Below are 17,623 nucleotides of genomic sequence, written 5' to 3' on the forward strand. Positions count from 1 at the left end.
GTGGTGCAACTCACAACCAGAAATCCAGATTATTTCTGTGTTTAATTGCAAATGCTGTGTGATTCTCTGATCTTCCTATCAGCCTTTAGAAGATCTTATAGATGTCTTTTTCCACATTATGTCTGTATAATTAACTGTTCTTGTTGAAACACCTACTTTTTTGAGGAGTTTATAGAGAACACTAGGGAGAGGCATTGGTTTGATGCTGATTTTAAATGAATTATTACTTGGTTTTCAAAGTTATCTCTTAGCAATTTTGACATTCAGTCTTTTTTTAAACCTGCATGTCCAAAATGATAAAAAACTTAATTAGAAAAAGCAGAAAGAGAGCAAGAAGACCAAATTTTGCTTTCCATGAGCGTTCCATAAAACCAAACTCAATTCCTGATTACTCCATCAGAAAAGGAAAGTTTTACCAAATTCCTTTCACTTACACTTTTCTCGTTCTCTCATTTGAGCATTCAGACGTGGCTGCGCGATGCTGCTGATTTCAATGTGTTGCAAAGGGTATAATTAAAAGCAGAATCCTACCTTGATTATCGCTCTGATACGTGCACTTACCAGCAGCCGCAAGATGATGAGCTGCTAAAACCGTACAACTGTGAGAAGTATTACGGGTAATGCGGCGTGCCCACATTTTTTTGGGTGCCTCACTAGGTAGCTCCATGGAGCCACTGGTGATGGGAGAGGGTCTTGGGGTAATGCCCCCAAGAAGAGCACTGGAGCCGTGCTCCTTGGCTTTGTGATGCCTCTCCCATGCTCTTTGGGTGAGACCCAACTCTCTGTGCCTAACACCGCATCAATGAACTGTGGACAAGCACTAATTATTCTTTCTCATGCAAAGGCAATCAATAAAATACATAACATTCATCAGTGCTGGAGATACAACAATAATATGAGTAACAATACGTAGTACAGTGGTTAACTGCACAGTGAGCACAGGTTTCAAGATCTGTTACAAGCTGCCGAGGGAGAAATAAAAGTCTATTTTTTTTTTAAATTTTTTTTTTGTTGGCATTAACATGGGAAAAGCAATGCAGGCAGTCACTTTGGGGAAAAATTAGGAACAAAAGAGAACACATGCAGTAAAATGTTACAATAGTCAGAGCCAAAAGATCCTACTCATTTCCTGTAGGAGGAAAGTCACCAAGAATTGGAAAGAGGAAAGCCCACATGATTAAAAGCTGAACAAGATTGACTTCTCTCTGACTGACAGTCTGTGCATCAGTGCTATTCTGTTTCAAGACAGTCGTGTTCGCAAGATAGTACAATCAAGCCAAATATAAAGCTGCAGGAAGGCACAATGGCTGGCAGAGAGAACGTCAAAGATTCACTTACTGATGTAAGAAAGAGATAGAAAATTAAATCTCAAGTGGGAAACAAGGTTTTGACCCTTGCTAAAGCCGACCAGAGATACAAGCCCTAAATATGATATAGAAAACAGCAGGTCCAAGGCTGGAAAAAATAGGGCTTTGTAGGTGTATTTGACATGGGACTTGCATGTGTCTGGCAAGGTGTTGGGTTCTGTTTCTTTGCCTTAGTTGCAAGCTGGATGTAAGCCCTGTGAAGCCATGGCAAAGTTTCTGCATCCTGAAGTTCTGGGCTATATTAGATGGTTTGAATAAAACAGAAGTCCCTGTTTGCTCCTTTTTTTTTTTTTTTTTTTTTTTTTATGAAACAGCTTTAAAGCTTCAGTATAATTTATTTTTTTTGTGTGTGAAAATGAGTTTGTGTAGATCTATTTACATACAGTCATGTAGAAAAATGTATAAATATATTCATGTACTCACATGCATACGTACTTCCATATACAGTCTTATCACAAAAGCAACCTGAAACATATGGATGGGACATATGCACTCAACTCATTTCCTTGCTGGACCACCACTTTCTTTGACCACAGACCTGTAACTAGATTTTTTAGGAAGACAACTAAACTTTCAAAGGAGGCCTGGCATGTGTTGATACCAAGAACCACCAGCAAGGGTTGTCTCATCCCCTTCTGATGGCAGCAATGACTTGTACCCCACCAGTGAGGTAAAGCTGGGTCGGGCAACATCAGCCTCTGCCACCATGTCCATGGCATCATAAAACCACTTTACAACATATAATTTATAGGGGCCTTCCCCACTATAGGTTTCACTGTTCTGCACCTACTCCAGGTGCTTAAGACTTTGTTTTGAGGAAAGAAGGGTCCTTCTTTCCAAACACAGCAAGTGGCATACACCTCAAGAGCATTCATAGCACTTGGGGTGGACAAGCAAGACCTCTATCACAGGGAGCAGGCTTGTCCCCCATCCTTCCTCTTTGACCCCACTCCAGACTCTTATTGGGAAGGGGATGCTTCTGCCTCCTTCTCCTGAAGCTGCTGAGATGGGTCTCTAATGGGCCATATGTTCACTGAGCTGCTGGAAGAGACCTGTGACCCAGACCTTGCTCCATAAATTAATCCCTTACTTTCCTCCACCCTAACAAACTAAATGAGGCATAGCAAAGGTGAGGGAATGTCTCTTTGCCCTGAGGCCAGGCAGTACAGCGAAGCTCTCAGTCCCAGAACAGGGTGGCCATGTCCACACCACTCACTGGGTTCTTGCCATGCCCTCTGCCATGCCTGGGGATTGTTCAGGTTGATGCTTTTTGGCACAGACCAAAGCTATGCCAGTAGGCATGCTGACAGTTCAGTGCTGCCCTTGCGCCCTGGTAGCCCACTGCTACAGGCACGACCTGACCCTCCTCCTTTCAGGGTCAGGCTAAAGGATCATGTTTTCTCTTCCTCTCACTGGTGAAATTAGGGTTTAAGTGGCAAGTAAAGCTGGCAAGTTTCTTCTATAACACACCTACTCGCCACGCCAGGGTTGCGGCCTGAGAGCATTGCTGGGAGATGGGGGCTCAAAAAACTTCAAAGAAAGGCATAAAAACATGGTATCAGGCACACTGCCAGAGAGCCCTAAGCCCAGAATCAATGAAGGAAGACCAGTCCTCCATGGGTCTGTTTTGTGCTGTCCTGACTTAATAAAATCTTCCTACCACACTGAACCTTTGAAGCAGGATTGATGGAGAAAACCTAAAGTATGGATCATGACAAGTTCAGTGCCTAATAGCATCCCCTGGCATCCCACTGTTTACTGTACTGGTGCAGAGGACTCTTAGGTGCTTGGGAATGCAAATATCACCAACTTGAGCATCTCCAAACATTATCTACCTCCTGGGTTATACAGCAACCTGGCTGGGACTCTGATGAGGTAGGTTAAGGAACATCTAACATCTAACACCACCATTAGACCCAGAAGATCTACCCAAATACATATGTCACTCTTGCTTTTAATGTTTCTCTGCCTCATTTTCCTGCTTACAAAAGCAGATTTACATTTTCCCCTACATCCAGCCAGGTGCCTCCTTCTTCAAGGTGCTTCAAGGGAGGGACTTTTGCCACCCTGCTCAGCTGGGACAGTTTCTGCATCCTAATACTGGGGGATAGCCAAAGAAACTCTGAGGGGACAGATTGTGGCAGAGGGACATTGCACCAGGAAAATCGGGATGTACCATGCAGAAACACCTTTGCACTGAAAATACTCCCAGAGATCACTCACATGCTGTTTCTTGTTTAAAAAAGTAAAAACATCCATTTTGTTGAAATTTCACTTCACCCCAAGTTGACAATTTGTCCACCTTATGACTGCCACCCTCACTCAGACCAGAGCATTGCAATGTAGCAGGCACACGACCATGGAAAGGAAAATCTCTGGTTATCCCAAATGTCCAGGCTTCCTGCATGCAGGCGAGCAGGGAGAAGCTGATCCCTTCACACCTCCCTCGTGTGTGCCTCCAAGGGTCCCATTCACTGATTTACCACAACAATACGTCCCACGACAGCCGCTGTTCATTCACCAACTGTTAAACCTCTAACATCTCACCGAAGCCTGTGCTCTCCAAGAGCAATTCACCTTTTTGTGGGATCGTCTTCTGTTTCTTGTTCATAATATATTCAAGTTTGGACTAGGGTGCACTAAAAATGGCTGTCCTCTCGTCATCGTGATTTACCATTCTGCCGTAAATCTAAGGGATGCCTGCCCCATTCATCAGCTGTGCTTCTATATTTGTTTCTCAGTGACTTATAAAAATGTGGGATGGTGTCGGACCTTGTTTTGATCTGCGTGAATCTTCCATAAACATCCCTCCTTTTGACAGCAATTCTCCTCTGCAGAGCACTTTGTGAGATCTTCCTGTACTGAATCCATTAAAAACAGATTTCACTGACTTTGTAGTGTTACACAGCGCTTTACAGAAGTCCAAGGACAATGTACTTACTCAAAAAGCAATGTTCATTTTTGGCATTGACTGCCTGCTGACAAACCTTACAACGTTGTTTTCTGCTTGGTATGATTTACCTCCACGGTGTCTTGTAGGAGGAGATAATCCCACCCATATCAAGCCTTCCATTAGGTGTGATAAAGCTGAACAAGTGCTCCTGCATCAACCCTGATAGCCAGGCCTTGATGGTCCACCCTGTGTGCCAAATCAAAGTTTGGAATTAGAGATTGTCCCAGCTGGCACCAGCTGATCATTGAAGTGCCTCACAAGATCATCCCAAATTCATTTGCTGTGCCCTGGCTCCATGTTTTACATAATGTTCAGTCTAAAGACCTGTTGTTGTTGGTTTTGCATTTTTTTAACCTGAAAGTATTGAACAGGTTTGAATGGTTGCCCAGCATGTATATTGCTTTCCCCCCAAATGTAGCTTCTTTGAAGAGGGCAGATATCCATGATCTGTGCTCAACTACGCACCATTAGGCCATGGTGGTGTTGGGACAAAAGTTATCATCAAGGTCTATTTTTGCATAGTGCCTAAAAAAGTCCAGGCTAACAAGGAAGTTGCCTCTTTGTTGATAAAAACGGTCATTACTAATTTTTTTCTGTTCTACCCATGAGAGCAGAATACCAGGCAAACAAAGCTTGTGTTCTACCCTGAAAGCCAGAACTTATATTTAGGTATTGGAACAGGTTTCCCAGGGAGGTGGTGGAGTCACTGTCCCTGGGGCGTGTTCAAGGAAAGGTTGGACGTGGTGCTTGGGGACATGGTTTATTGGGTGACATTGGTGGTAGGGGGATGGTTGGACCAGATGATCTTGGACGGCTTTTCCAACTTTAGTGATTGTAGGATTCCATGATTCTACAATACTGACTTTGAGTGCAAGTGAAATATTTAATGTGAAAGCTATAATAATTTATATCCTTTTCAGCAATGTTAACTTCCAACCTTGAGAAGTCATAAGATTAGTGCCCAGAATTATCACCTTAAATAAAGAGAGTTTTAGTTTGAATAGCAAACACATTTTTGTTCACCTCTCACCTTTTGAGCTGCCACAGTACAGATGCTCTGCAACTCCAGGAGATAAAAACTTGCATGAAAGATGAAAGTTGGTATTTTCAGGCAAGAGGATACTGACAGGTCTCAGGATTATCTTTAAAATACTGAGATTTGCGATAAAATCATGAACTATATTGACCTCACATTTCTGCCTGGGCAGGACAGTGTGTATATTTTATATCCTAAGGTACAACAGTAAAATATTTCAAAAAGAAAATAAATGTAATGTATTCATAATTGCTAATGTGATTGAGAATGTACATTTAAGAAATGTAATGGCATAAACCTGAAGAAATCTAATTCTGAAAGGAAGCTGTCTAAATTTAGAGTGATGTAGTACTAATTAATCCATTTAGCATTCCATGCTGGTTTCAGCTCTAGGAATGACTGAACAGAGGACTGCCCCTAGCTTAGGAGAGGCAAGGAAAATGAAAGAGGTTGTGGGTTTTGGGTTTGCCTTTTTTTTTTTTTTTGTCTTTCAAGTCAAAACAGACCATCTCAGTGACATGGGTATTTTTTCCAGGTCAAATTGCACTAGCTGGGTCAGCTGGAAATGCTTTCTAGCAAAGTCAGGGTTCAACTTTTTGGTTTTTGTGCAAGTAAAAGCTGTGCCTACTACTTCAGTGAGGGTATTATTATTTGCATCAAAGCAGCAAGACAGGGCCCTGAAATATCCAGTAGTATACATGTATATACATAAATATATATACCCAACAAATACTGGTGTGTGAATATATATATATATATATAGATGTACGTATGTATGTATGTGTGTATAATCCAAGGACTAACCAAAGCGTGCTGGAGCCAAGCTAAGCCATGTAATTCCCTCAACACAAAGAACTTGGGATGAGGATTTCCTGTTACCTGCTTGAAACCTCCTTGCAGTCCCCACATGACATATGGGAAAATGTCACATGAAGGCTTCAAGGTTTAGATGAGATTTTTCTCTCCAAAGATGGGGCCGCTGCTCTACTCTCCAGGTCCAGAAAGAGGTTGGCTGATTTTGGGCTTCCCAAAGGGGAGAGCTGGTAAATCCATGTGAGGGTGGCATGGGGAGGCTGGGATTTGGACAAAGTCCATGCTGTCCTCTTCTAAAAAAGGCCAAGGATTAGATATTTTAGAGGTTCTGCTCTCATCCCTCATTCTCGTGAAAGACATACATACTAATCAAGAAGGGAAAAGTGACCTGAACCTTAGGACAGAAAGAGAGACAGAACCAAAATCCATGAAAAATTCTGTCTTTGAACCATGACGGCTTCCATATAAGCCATGCAGCAGGGAGGTTCTTGTTGAAAATCCATGGACACCAATAAATTCTTCTGAGCTGAATGGTGCCAAGTACCAGCATTTTTACTTTCTGGAGGGTTGTGGAAAATTCAGCCTCCTGTTTAAGTATTTTTGTTTTTATTACTCATTTTTAACCCATTTCCTTTCCCCTTCTCCCTATTAGAAGCCTTGCAATTGTCCTCAAAACCTACCTAAAGTCTGAACCAACAAGTTAACGCAATGTGGGGATCTCATGCAGCTCTCCTTGCACATAAATACAGCTTCATTCTCTGTGAAGGGTGCAGTGAAAAGTCATATTTGGCAAATAGCATTGCTACTTTTGGTTGGCTTTTGTAACATATAACCTCCAGGACCAGACCTAAAAGACACTCCAGACTTAATTATTATTATTATTATTATCATTGCTGTGATGAAGGAAGAAATTAAAGTGTAGGATTGAAGACTGATGGGTCTTCTGAGTGCCTTGGCACAGAGAGCAGGGGCTGAGGAGAATATAAAGACAAAACTGTCACCTGAAATGAAAGCATTAGGAGTCAAAGGACAGTACACTGAGATATTGGGGACAAGGACATTTTTCTTCCCATGTTGGCCAGACAAGTAGCACTGTGGGGCCTTGGTCTAGGCACACAGAAGGTGGTGAATGGCAATCCAACTACTCTGAGCTGTATCTGCAGCTGTAGGGGAGATGCTGCAACATGAAATGTACCCCTTGGGTCCGGGCAAGTATTTCCCATGCAAATACCTACTGGGGTATCCCGGGAGTGGGACCACTTTGGGTAGTGTGACAGGGAAGTCTTCTGGGGGGCTGTAATGATGGGTTGCTCTCCCGAGTAAAGCCTTGCCAGGACATAAAAAGGAAAAGGTTTCTAAAACCAGGATGTAATGCACAGAGATACACACACACATCCATATCACTCTGTCCATGTATATAAATAAGATTTCTGTTCAGGTTAAACCATTACATGACACCCAACTTGGCCTTCAGGTGGTATATATAAAGTGTCAGGCTGAGGCTGGCCGAGCCCTGCTGCTTTGCAGAGGAATTCACCATCGCATCTGTGCGAGCGGCCACGGCCATGAAGTCACAGGGGAAAGGGAGCAGCACCCAATGCAGCTTCGTCTGCACGGATCCGCTGGAATTACGCAATTACTTTCTTCAAGCTAAAAGTATTTCGAGTGTTTAATTGCCAGTGCTACATAACAATCTGGAGTAATTATATAATTAGCAAGAAATTGCAGCTCCCATTAGGTACTTAGAACAAGTCAAATTTAGGTTTGATTTTTTAAAAAGGTGGGAAGTTGTGCACATGTGTTTTTTTGCATAACGATTTGACCTCAAAGGAGTGAGAGTCGATTTTTTCCTTTCCATAAATGAATGTTTCAGTATTCATTTAGAAAACTGTTGAAGTAAGACTTGGTTGAGGAAATTGAGAAATCTGTTTAAACTGTTGTTTAAAAAGTTCATTGGCATTAATTGTTTCCTTGCCAGAAAGCTCGCCAGAAGAGGTAATGCTGGATTTCAATACCATTTTGAATGGAAATAGAATTGGACCAGCCCCAGGGACCAAGCCTTGCTGGGAACGAGGTGGGAGAAGAAACCAGATCTAACACCCAGGTTGGTGTTTTAGCCAGCGGGTCGTAATTCTTCCCTGCTAATGGGAGTTGCCCTCTGACACAACAGTGTTATCTGGTACTTTATAACCAGGACTGGAAAAAAGGGCTATCACGTCCGTGCCATATTGCTGATCCTGTTGTTCAAGTGATCAACATTGCATTCATTAAAGCCATTGGAGCCATGCCATATATACCAGCCAAATTTCCTCCTTGAGCGAGCCCCTGACTCTCCAAACAGCAAACAATTTTATCAAAGAGACGATGCCAGCCGTCCGTACATGCAGGCAGGGAAAAAAAATGCCTGTGCATTTTCCACCCAGATGTGTAAAATGAAGATCCTGCCTAACTAACCTCTTTTAAAGTCTTGAGCAGGACCCAGGAGATATAATTGATTTGGATTTTTTCAAAGCCGTTGCCAATTTCATCAGAAAGATGTCTTGTGCAGCTAAAACCCATCGGGAGCCAGCATGAAATAATGGAATGGTTAAGTAACTTATTACAGGCAGCAAGAAGAATTGGTAGCAGAAACTGTAGGCATGTCATTCTGGTGCCAGCTTGGAGAAATCAGTTATAGAATTGATTTCATTTGATGGTGATGCAAAAACAAAGGTGCCAGACAAAGGAGACAGGGCAAATGCAATATTCCTGTGGCAATACTGAGCCTCTGAATGGGGAGAGAGCAGTAAAACAATGGGAGAGGGAGGGGGAAGAGGCTCAAAGAGCTGCATAAGAGACTGAAAATCATATTGCAAACTTTGGAAGCTTCATTGTCACGTGGGGAAATAATTTAATAGTCCGACAGACAGATAGCTGTGTCTCAGCAAAACGCAGGTCTGAGAAAACCTCATTGATTTCCATGGGAGCTCCTCTGCAGAGGCAGCAGCAGTTGGGGGCAGATCCTGCACTGGGGCTCCTTCTGCTGCAAAAAGCAGCATCCCGTGCTGCTTTATTATCAGCAGCCACACGAGGAATTCGATGGCGGAGATGGCAAAGTGGGGAATGGGGTTCAGAGATAACTGGTGTCATGCCGTGGCAGGTGTAAATCCCTACGGTGGGGTCTGGCCGCTTACACCGCGAGGATCCAGCCCTTTGTTCCCCGCAGACTCCAGGATTAGTGGCAATGAAAAGAATAAAGAACAGACCTCATGAAGCTGCGATTCACCCGAACATTAATGTATGCGCATAAAAGGAGCGGCCACCCGGGCCAGGCTGCGGAGAGAAAGGATGCTAAGGTCATTCAGGAGCAGATGTCACCTTAGTGGAAAACAAAGCAGTAAAATGAACAAGCCTCAATGGACCAAATGCCTTTTCAGGCAGGCTCCAGAATTCATGTTCCAGTAACAGAAATAAATGTACAGGGAAAATGTGTGTTTGTTTCTTTCTTTCGCCGCAATATAATCACGTACCCACGTCTGTGCAGGAGCTACTTGAAATAAAGCTAGAACAACGCTTATCTCTTATCAGCACTCGGGATTTGCAATAATGAAAAGATTTGCATAACAAATGCTTCTTCTCCTTGTTCTGTTTGGGATAGAAGTATTAATTTCCCCTACCTTTCTACTGCATTTTTTTTAAATATATCCACCTTAGAGTCAAAAATACAATCCCTCTTCTTTTTAACAACTGCCTAAGCCCTGCTGTATGCTGCCTTTTGCCTGCTGCACTTCAGGGATTTAAATATATATATTTTGCCCTCATTTATATCTACACAGGCTCTTTTATACTTTCAGAGCAAATAAAGAACAAAGGCCTTGTGTGGCTCGGTTTTATTCCCGGGTCCGTCTGTGGGCTTCTGCAGCCTCGCTTAGAGCAAAGGAGGAGAGAGCAGGATCTACCCCCATGTAGCCAATTAATTATGAAGTCAATCAGGAGGTAAATATATGCATTAGCATCGGCAAGGGCTAGAGGGGATCTCTTCAGCTGTAGCAGGGCCTCTTTACGCACATCAGCTTGCTCTGCCCTTTGATCATTTATGCTCGCAGCCGTGCCCCCTTCTGTGCGCTGGTGTTAGATCTCCCCGGCTTTGTGCCTTGGCTGGGCAGCCAGGGAAAGCTCTCGGTGCTGCTCTGAGGGCTGGGAGCCTGAGGGATGTTCCTCCAGAGGCTCTCCTGGCCGGTGTTCGGCCTCCCCGTGCACCAAAGCTAGCTCAACCCACGCCTAATGTGTGTCTGGTTCAGGCCTTCAGCCCACGTGGGGCTCTTGAGGCCTTCTTCAGGCCACACACCAGAGCTGAAGCACGGTCCCCGGTGATCACATGTGGCCAGGGCCTGTTGGAAACGTGACACGAGCCCTGTTAGGCTTGTGAAGTTCCCCCTTCAAGCTGTAAAGGCTCTCGTTGAAAAGGAGGTCGTACTAACGCATTTCTTTTCAAGACCTTCTTGGAAAAGGTCTCCCTCTACCCTTACAGTGGAAAAGCTTTGCTATCTCTAATATAAATCTTCCTTCCCCCAAATAAAGCCTCTTTCTTTCAGTCCTCTTCCTGGAGAAATACCTACATTTGCTCCAGAACAGTTTTTCACCAAATGCATGCTCTTTTAATGTCCCACCATCATATTTTCGCTTCCATGGAAAAACAATCCTCAGCCCAAGCTCCTGCCCTGGGTCACGTCTGCAATTTTCCTGCCATTTGGGGTACCCTTATTTGAGGGTTTGGGTTTCACCCCACACGCTGCTGTTCTTGTCACAGCCATGCCTTTGCAAAGAGGCTTCGCAGGAGCTGAGCTCAGTGCTGAGCTCAGGCATGGGGCTGGACAAATCTTCCTTGGGGACCCTGCCACAAATCTCCCATCTTGGCTTACATGGAAGCAGTGCTCTTGTTCTTCCATTTTTTTCTCTTCCACCAAAGCCTTGCAGGGCAGCAAAAGGCTTTTTTCAGCCCAAATAATTTCTTGTATAAATCTTCCTTTTTTTTTTTTTTTTTTTTTTTTTTTAAATATAACAAAGAAAGATCAAACATAATGTGTCCACTGGGGCCTTGAAGATTGCACTGAGTTACTTACACCATGTCTTTCTGCATATAAACTAAACTCCAGGCACAACTGTTTTTCTCCTCTGTTTTGAAAAGACGAAGTGACGAGATAACAGACCAGCTCCTTTTAATCCTATAACTAAAAGGGAAGAGGATTATTGATTTTGTTGTTATTCTTGTGTTTCTTCAGTAAGATTATTAGCAAAATAATTTTAAGGAGGAAAATGAAAGGCTGAGAGCTGCACTAAGAGAACAGTTAAGCTCCTTTGCAAACTCCTGAACCCACTTTGATTCACACCTTTCTCTGTGCCCCGTTGCAGTGTTTCTAGTCAATGAAAGGCAGTTGAATAGCTGATTTCTAGCTCATTGGCATCACTTGCAGTTCTCTCTAAGCTATTATTGGGGAAAAAACAGCTGCACTGGGGAAGGTTGAGTTTGTGGTCCAGCTCATGGGTGCTGAACTACACCTATAGCTTGCTGTAAAATCATATTCTTGCTACCAAATTGAGACAACTGTGGACTTCTCAGTCCTGAAATACCTGGCCACCTTCTACAAAGAGGGTGGCCAAGCTGCCTGTAGGAATTTTGAGCTGTTTTTCACTCCGGGTCGCTTGAGAAGAGCCTCTGTGAGTTGTTGTCCCTGGAAGCCCCATCAGTATTTGCAGCATGAAAATTGTTTCCCAAAGTAATCAGACTCTATTCTGACTTACCCACAAAATCCAAGATAAAGTGCCGTTTCACGTCAGCCAGAAGTCAGCGTATTACCCACGCGGACATTAATATGTTAAAGCAACAATTTCTGCCAAAGAGAGGAAATTAAAAATATTACCATTCTTTCCAGTTCATTGTGCTGGAACAGTCTGCATTAATGATATCCATAGGTAAAAAAGCAAGAGGGGGATGCTTCCTCATTCATGGACATTATGTAGAAAATTTAACGAGCCCTTTATTTATTTATTTTTCTTTATTTAGGACATTCACGCATGCCATCTCTTATTTCAGGGCACTGTGCTTTTTAATTAGGACATAGGCTTTGGAATAAGCACATTTAAGAAGAATTGCTAAAGAAATAAAACCTTAGGACATTAACCTAAAATGACAAGGAATTAAAAATGCATGATTTTCCTGGTTTTACCCTCCAGGAAACATTTTGAGACTGTTGGGTCATCAACAACACTTTTTAACTTAAAATACAAGAAACTTTATTCTTTTCCTATTTAGGCAGGAGACGGAGATGAATCATTGCAACTTAATAAAAAATTCCCAGGTCTCAAAATTCCAGTTATGTAAATTATAGTTTAGCTCTGTATCCAGCCACCATTGTGCCATGACTGACTTCCATATTCCTAATGACTAGGGAAAAAAGTTAGATATTCCATTGGCCACTTGATCATACAAGAAACGATGCCCATCTTCCTCAATTTCTGCTCTTGACAATAAAGTGTCAAACAAAAAAGCAGGAATAAAAAAGGTAAGAATTAAGAGTTAACACTGTAGGATTCGGCTTTTGCTTCGCACTCACTGGGGAGGAACTAAAATGACAGGTGAACAGATCTGGTTTTCCTGCCAAGGAATAGGTGACAGATATCCATAGCAAAGCTATGGATAGTCTAAGGATCTTCTTGTGAAGGCCTTCAGAGTACCTGCCCCTCTGGCCTGAGCAGGTAGCAAGTACACATCTCTTTCGGGGCATGAATAAAAAATAGGTGTAGATTGGGTGCCTTTATTAGCTAGATTCAATCTTTTAACTCATCCACAGGGATCCATATTTTGTTAACTCATCCACACGGATACATATTTTGTTACCAAGACTAGAACTCACTGGTTCCAGCAGAAAAAGCAGAAGCCTTTCTCCAGTGAGTTTGGTCCCACTCACAGGTTCTAGTTGTGGGACTGACTGGGTTGATGCACAGCAGAAGGAGGCAGGAAGGCTTCTGGATGAGCACAAAAGGTACAAACAGTGAGTTGCAGTTATGCAGTCTCTGTCTTCAGACATTTTCAAGACCCAACCAGATCAAGCCCTGGGCAACCCCGTCTGAACCACCAGGTCTGAACCTCCAAGCAGGAGGTTGGACCAGAGACCTCCTGAGGCCCCTTCCAGCCAAACTACTCCTATGGTCCAGCAAGAGAACACCATCTTGTCGTTAATTTTCCTTTTCTGGATCTGAATCCCTCACACTGAGAACTGTTCTCATCTTTAAACAAAGATCTCTGTTGACTTTGATGACCTTGGACATCCCCATTTCATGCCCTACTTCAGCAGGCTTTCCTACCCCGCTCTGTCTGCAGGATGGAGGCATTGCTCTGTCTGCAAAAGGTGGCTGCAAGAATAAATTCATTTGAGATCACAAGGTCCTAAATTCAGTGGTAATAAGGGCTGCAAGACAGACTAAATACAGGGTGGGAAAAATCTGACAAGATTTTGATATCTGGTCTAGTTGCCTGGATACTCTCTCCTGGCACAGAAAACACATGCTCTAGTGCCACCATCACATGATGTGAGCTCAGAAGTTGATTCACTTCAAGTCAGGATGAATAAACAGAAAATAAAATGTCTTCCACGATCATTTCAGGGCCAGAACATTAGCAGTTATAAATTGCTAGAGACCTTTATCTTTCACACCTTAGAGTACCTTGGCGGAGATAGAGGAACAAAAATGTCATTTCACTACAAGCCTTAGGTTTGGAGCAGCCTATGGTTGTGCTGTGTCAGGAGCATGATTTTGGAAACTGGAGTGTGATAGACAGTCAAGATCAGCAGCCTACTTCCATATGGTCAAATTAATTTCACTGGCATCACCAGCAACTACGCGGAGAGGAAGATGATGTGCCTCCTACCTTCCTTGTGGAGGAGAAGCACTCCTGCCAAGCAGCTTTCACAGGGCAAGTACTGTGTCCCTCATAAATCAGATGAGGCCCCTAAATCTTCCCATTGCTCCTCCAAAATCACTGTACAGGGCAATCCCCTGTAAACCTTGTAAGAGCCCAGTGACTCTCCTCTTCCTGGGCCACAGCAATGTGGAACAAGAAAAAGAATGAGAAATAATCTCCCTCTGCTGGGGAAGGAGACAACATCTAACTGTGGTTCTCAAAAAGCTTAAGAAGCTGTCAAAACATACAGAGTGGAAGTCCAGAGAATGCATAAAGGGCTTTTTAAGGACATTGTTGTATTACATCTGCAAGAAAAATAAATGTAGGTCAAATTTTGATTTTTTTGATGAGGCCCTCTCATGGCATCAAGTAGGACAATATGTGTTCTGGAGGACCACCATTGTGGAGGCTCACTGTTGGCTGTAAGTCACTGCATGACTGCTTCATCCAAGGGGAGACATTGGCATGCCACATCCCATGATGCTGTTGGGTTTGGATGGATCTCCAACCTGGACTCATTTAACATTAAATTAACAGTTTTATCTGCCTTGCCAAGAATGGGTCATCAGCATAGTACTTTTCCTCTGGCAGTCTGCTGCCATGGGCACCTATCTGTGAAGACTTCTTCACCATCTCTTTCCTCATATTTTGTTCCATTGCGATTTTTTTCTGTGAAAATTTTGATTCCTACCAACTTGACTCTGAATTTGAAGCTGTGGCATGGGGGTTTAAAGCTCTGGATACACCGTCTGTGGAAATGTCCTAAGCCAATCCCTCTCTCTTTTGCTGGCTGTACAAAAGAGGTCAAAAATAGGAATTTCTAACATAATTAGTTTATTAATTACAAGGTCCCTTCAGAAGACTTGGTGGAGATGGCAACATTGCGTATGGCTTGGACCAAAGTCTAAGTTTCCGTGAAGATACATCAATTACTCTCAGCCCAGCTACTGGTAGGCATGAGTTCCCATAAATACAACACTGCAGGAAAGATTTAAAACCTCCAGAGACCGTTCAGTTTAATAAGCTTTAAGGGCTGTACCTAAAGTGCTGGTTGCCAATCTGCAGGCACAGCAGCCAGCATTAGATGCTAACATGCTTGTGCTTGACTGCTCAGCATTACAATTGCAAATGGCCTGTTCTAGTGTTTCACAACATTAGCCTAGCAACAAATGAGTAAGAAAAAACATTTACTCTGTAGCACATTTGAAAAGGCATTCCCCATGCATTTAACAAAGTGCCCAGTGCAGAACCTGCGTGTAGGAGCTACACGGTGCGTGGGATCTCCTCTGAAGCTGTGGGGGATCATCAGCCAAAATGTGGTAGAGGTTGGGGTCAAGGCTCCAACTTGGTCCCTGGAGCCTTCTCTTTAGTGGGAAACTTGTCTTTTGTGGATGGGCAGAAGGATAGGTGGATGGATGGATGGATGGATGGATGGATGGATGGATGGATGGATGGATGGATGGATGGATGGATGGAAAGAAGGAAAAAAAGAAGGAAGGAAGGAAGGAAGGAAGGAAGGAAGGAAGGAAGGAAGGAAGGAAGGAAGGAAGGAAGGAAGGAAGGAAGGAAGGAAGGAAGGAAGGAAGGAAGGAAGGAAGGAAAAGTCACATCAAAACCCCTGTTTTCATCCTCTGAAGTTCAGCTCTCATTTACACTGATCTTCCTTAGCATGAGTTAAATCTTGTTTCTTGAAACATGACTTTTTAAACTGCGCTACCACTTAGCTGCTGGACTCAGAATCTCTCAACATGCCATCATAAAGCAAAAGGCAACCCTTCTTCCAGTAAGTTTGCTATCTAAATCGGGAAGAGATACTCATCTTCAAGAGTCCGGGTTACCACTCACAGAGACAGCTATTCATTTTCAGGAGGATTGCGTGATAATAAATTGTTAGGGGCCCAAATCAGACCTGGCTCTTGGTCATGCTGGACAATGAACTGATGTTATTAAAAGGACAATTGTCATAATTTTGCTTTCCAGATGAAAGCATAGCACAGAAAGAGCAAACAAACAATGGGAGAAAGTGGAGAGCAACTGGGGGAAGGTAGCAGCAGGACAAATATATTCTAGCACCACTAGCACTAGTTACAGCCCCCACCTAAGTAATCATCCAGCTGTAAGATAAGCTCTGATCAAGTGGTTTGCAAAAAACTTTACTGACAGCCAAGGAATTTCATCTTCACCTGCTGATTGACTCCTTGCACCTTTTATCTGAAATATTTAGCAGGCAGCATTTTGCTGGGGTCAGCTTCAATCAGATAAGATAACTCAGATATTCCTAAATTAAAATCCAAAATAAAGTAGAATATTTCTTCTTGACCTCCACCCGGCAGATAAAATGAGGACAATGAAATTAATGAAATTCACTCCTGCTCTCAAAACACTTATCTCCCCAAAGCTCTGTGCAGGTGATGGGGGAGACAGCCAGTCTAACAGGGATAATAAACCAGCCCAGCTTCTGTGGGAGGAAAGCAAAGGCTTTTCTCTGTGCCAGACCTTGCAAGAGAGCAAAGAGAAGCCTGGAAATGTAAGGACCAGGAGGCACAGGCAGCGTGATGTGTCCTCGTCCACTGCTGAGGTCTTCTGGAGAAGACCACAGCCACTTCTCCACCAGTTCCAAGCACATCACCATGGCCCTCTGCGGTGTTTGTGGCTGAGCAGGACACTGGTCTTGTTGTGCCATTCCCAGTGGCTTACTGGGAGCTGTGGGACTGCGCTGTCCTGCCTGGCATAAGCAGCAAGCTGGTAGCATGGTGTTCGCAGGGCAGAGAGACTGATGACACAAAGCAGATGCATCTTTGCAACAGACCTGTTTGTTAATGAAGGCTAAACCCATATTCTTTTTCCCCATAGGAATGGGATATATAAATGAAATCTTCATGAAAGGCTTGTTTTGGTCTCTGTGGGAAGAAGGCAAACTCTTCACAGTGGTTTCAACGGGAACTGTTTCAAGCTATGATGAAGAAAGGACTCTCCCCATTTTCAGTTGTTAGCTAATCCTTATTATTTATTTTCACCCACATAGTCATTACCAAGGCTGTGCCATCAATATCAAAGATGTTTTCCTGTTTAAGCAGCCTTTTGGGCCAGAGTGTAATGCCTAAATTTGTTAGCTTCTGAGAGTGCCCATGGAGATGCTGGCCAGAACCACATCCCTGCAGGACAACTGGCCTCCTGAGAAGGAAGAGAGAGTTCAGACATTTCACTGGGCTGTGCTGGGTGGACAAACCTCCTTTTGTGATCTGCAGCCTCTGGCTGACACCATATTTTGAGCAGTCCTGGGAAGGTCTGTGCTGCTGATGGCATCATCATCTAGAGCCGATACCAAGCTTGGCTTCTCCCTTGTGGTGCCAGCACACATGTTCTGATTAACAGATTTAACTCCAGTGCTCTGGCCAAGCTCTGACTTGAATTATTGTGGTCTGTCCTGGAATTTCTCTATGGCACTTAAATTCAGTCCAGACCTCTAAGGGGCTCTCCTTCTTCCTGAGCATTGGGGATCCCACCTCATG

Source organism: Aythya ferina, assembly GCF_964211825.1.
Source record: "Aythya ferina genome assembly, chromosome: 3".
Taxonomy (NCBI): Eukaryota; Metazoa; Chordata; class Aves; order Anseriformes; family Anatidae; genus Aythya; species Aythya ferina.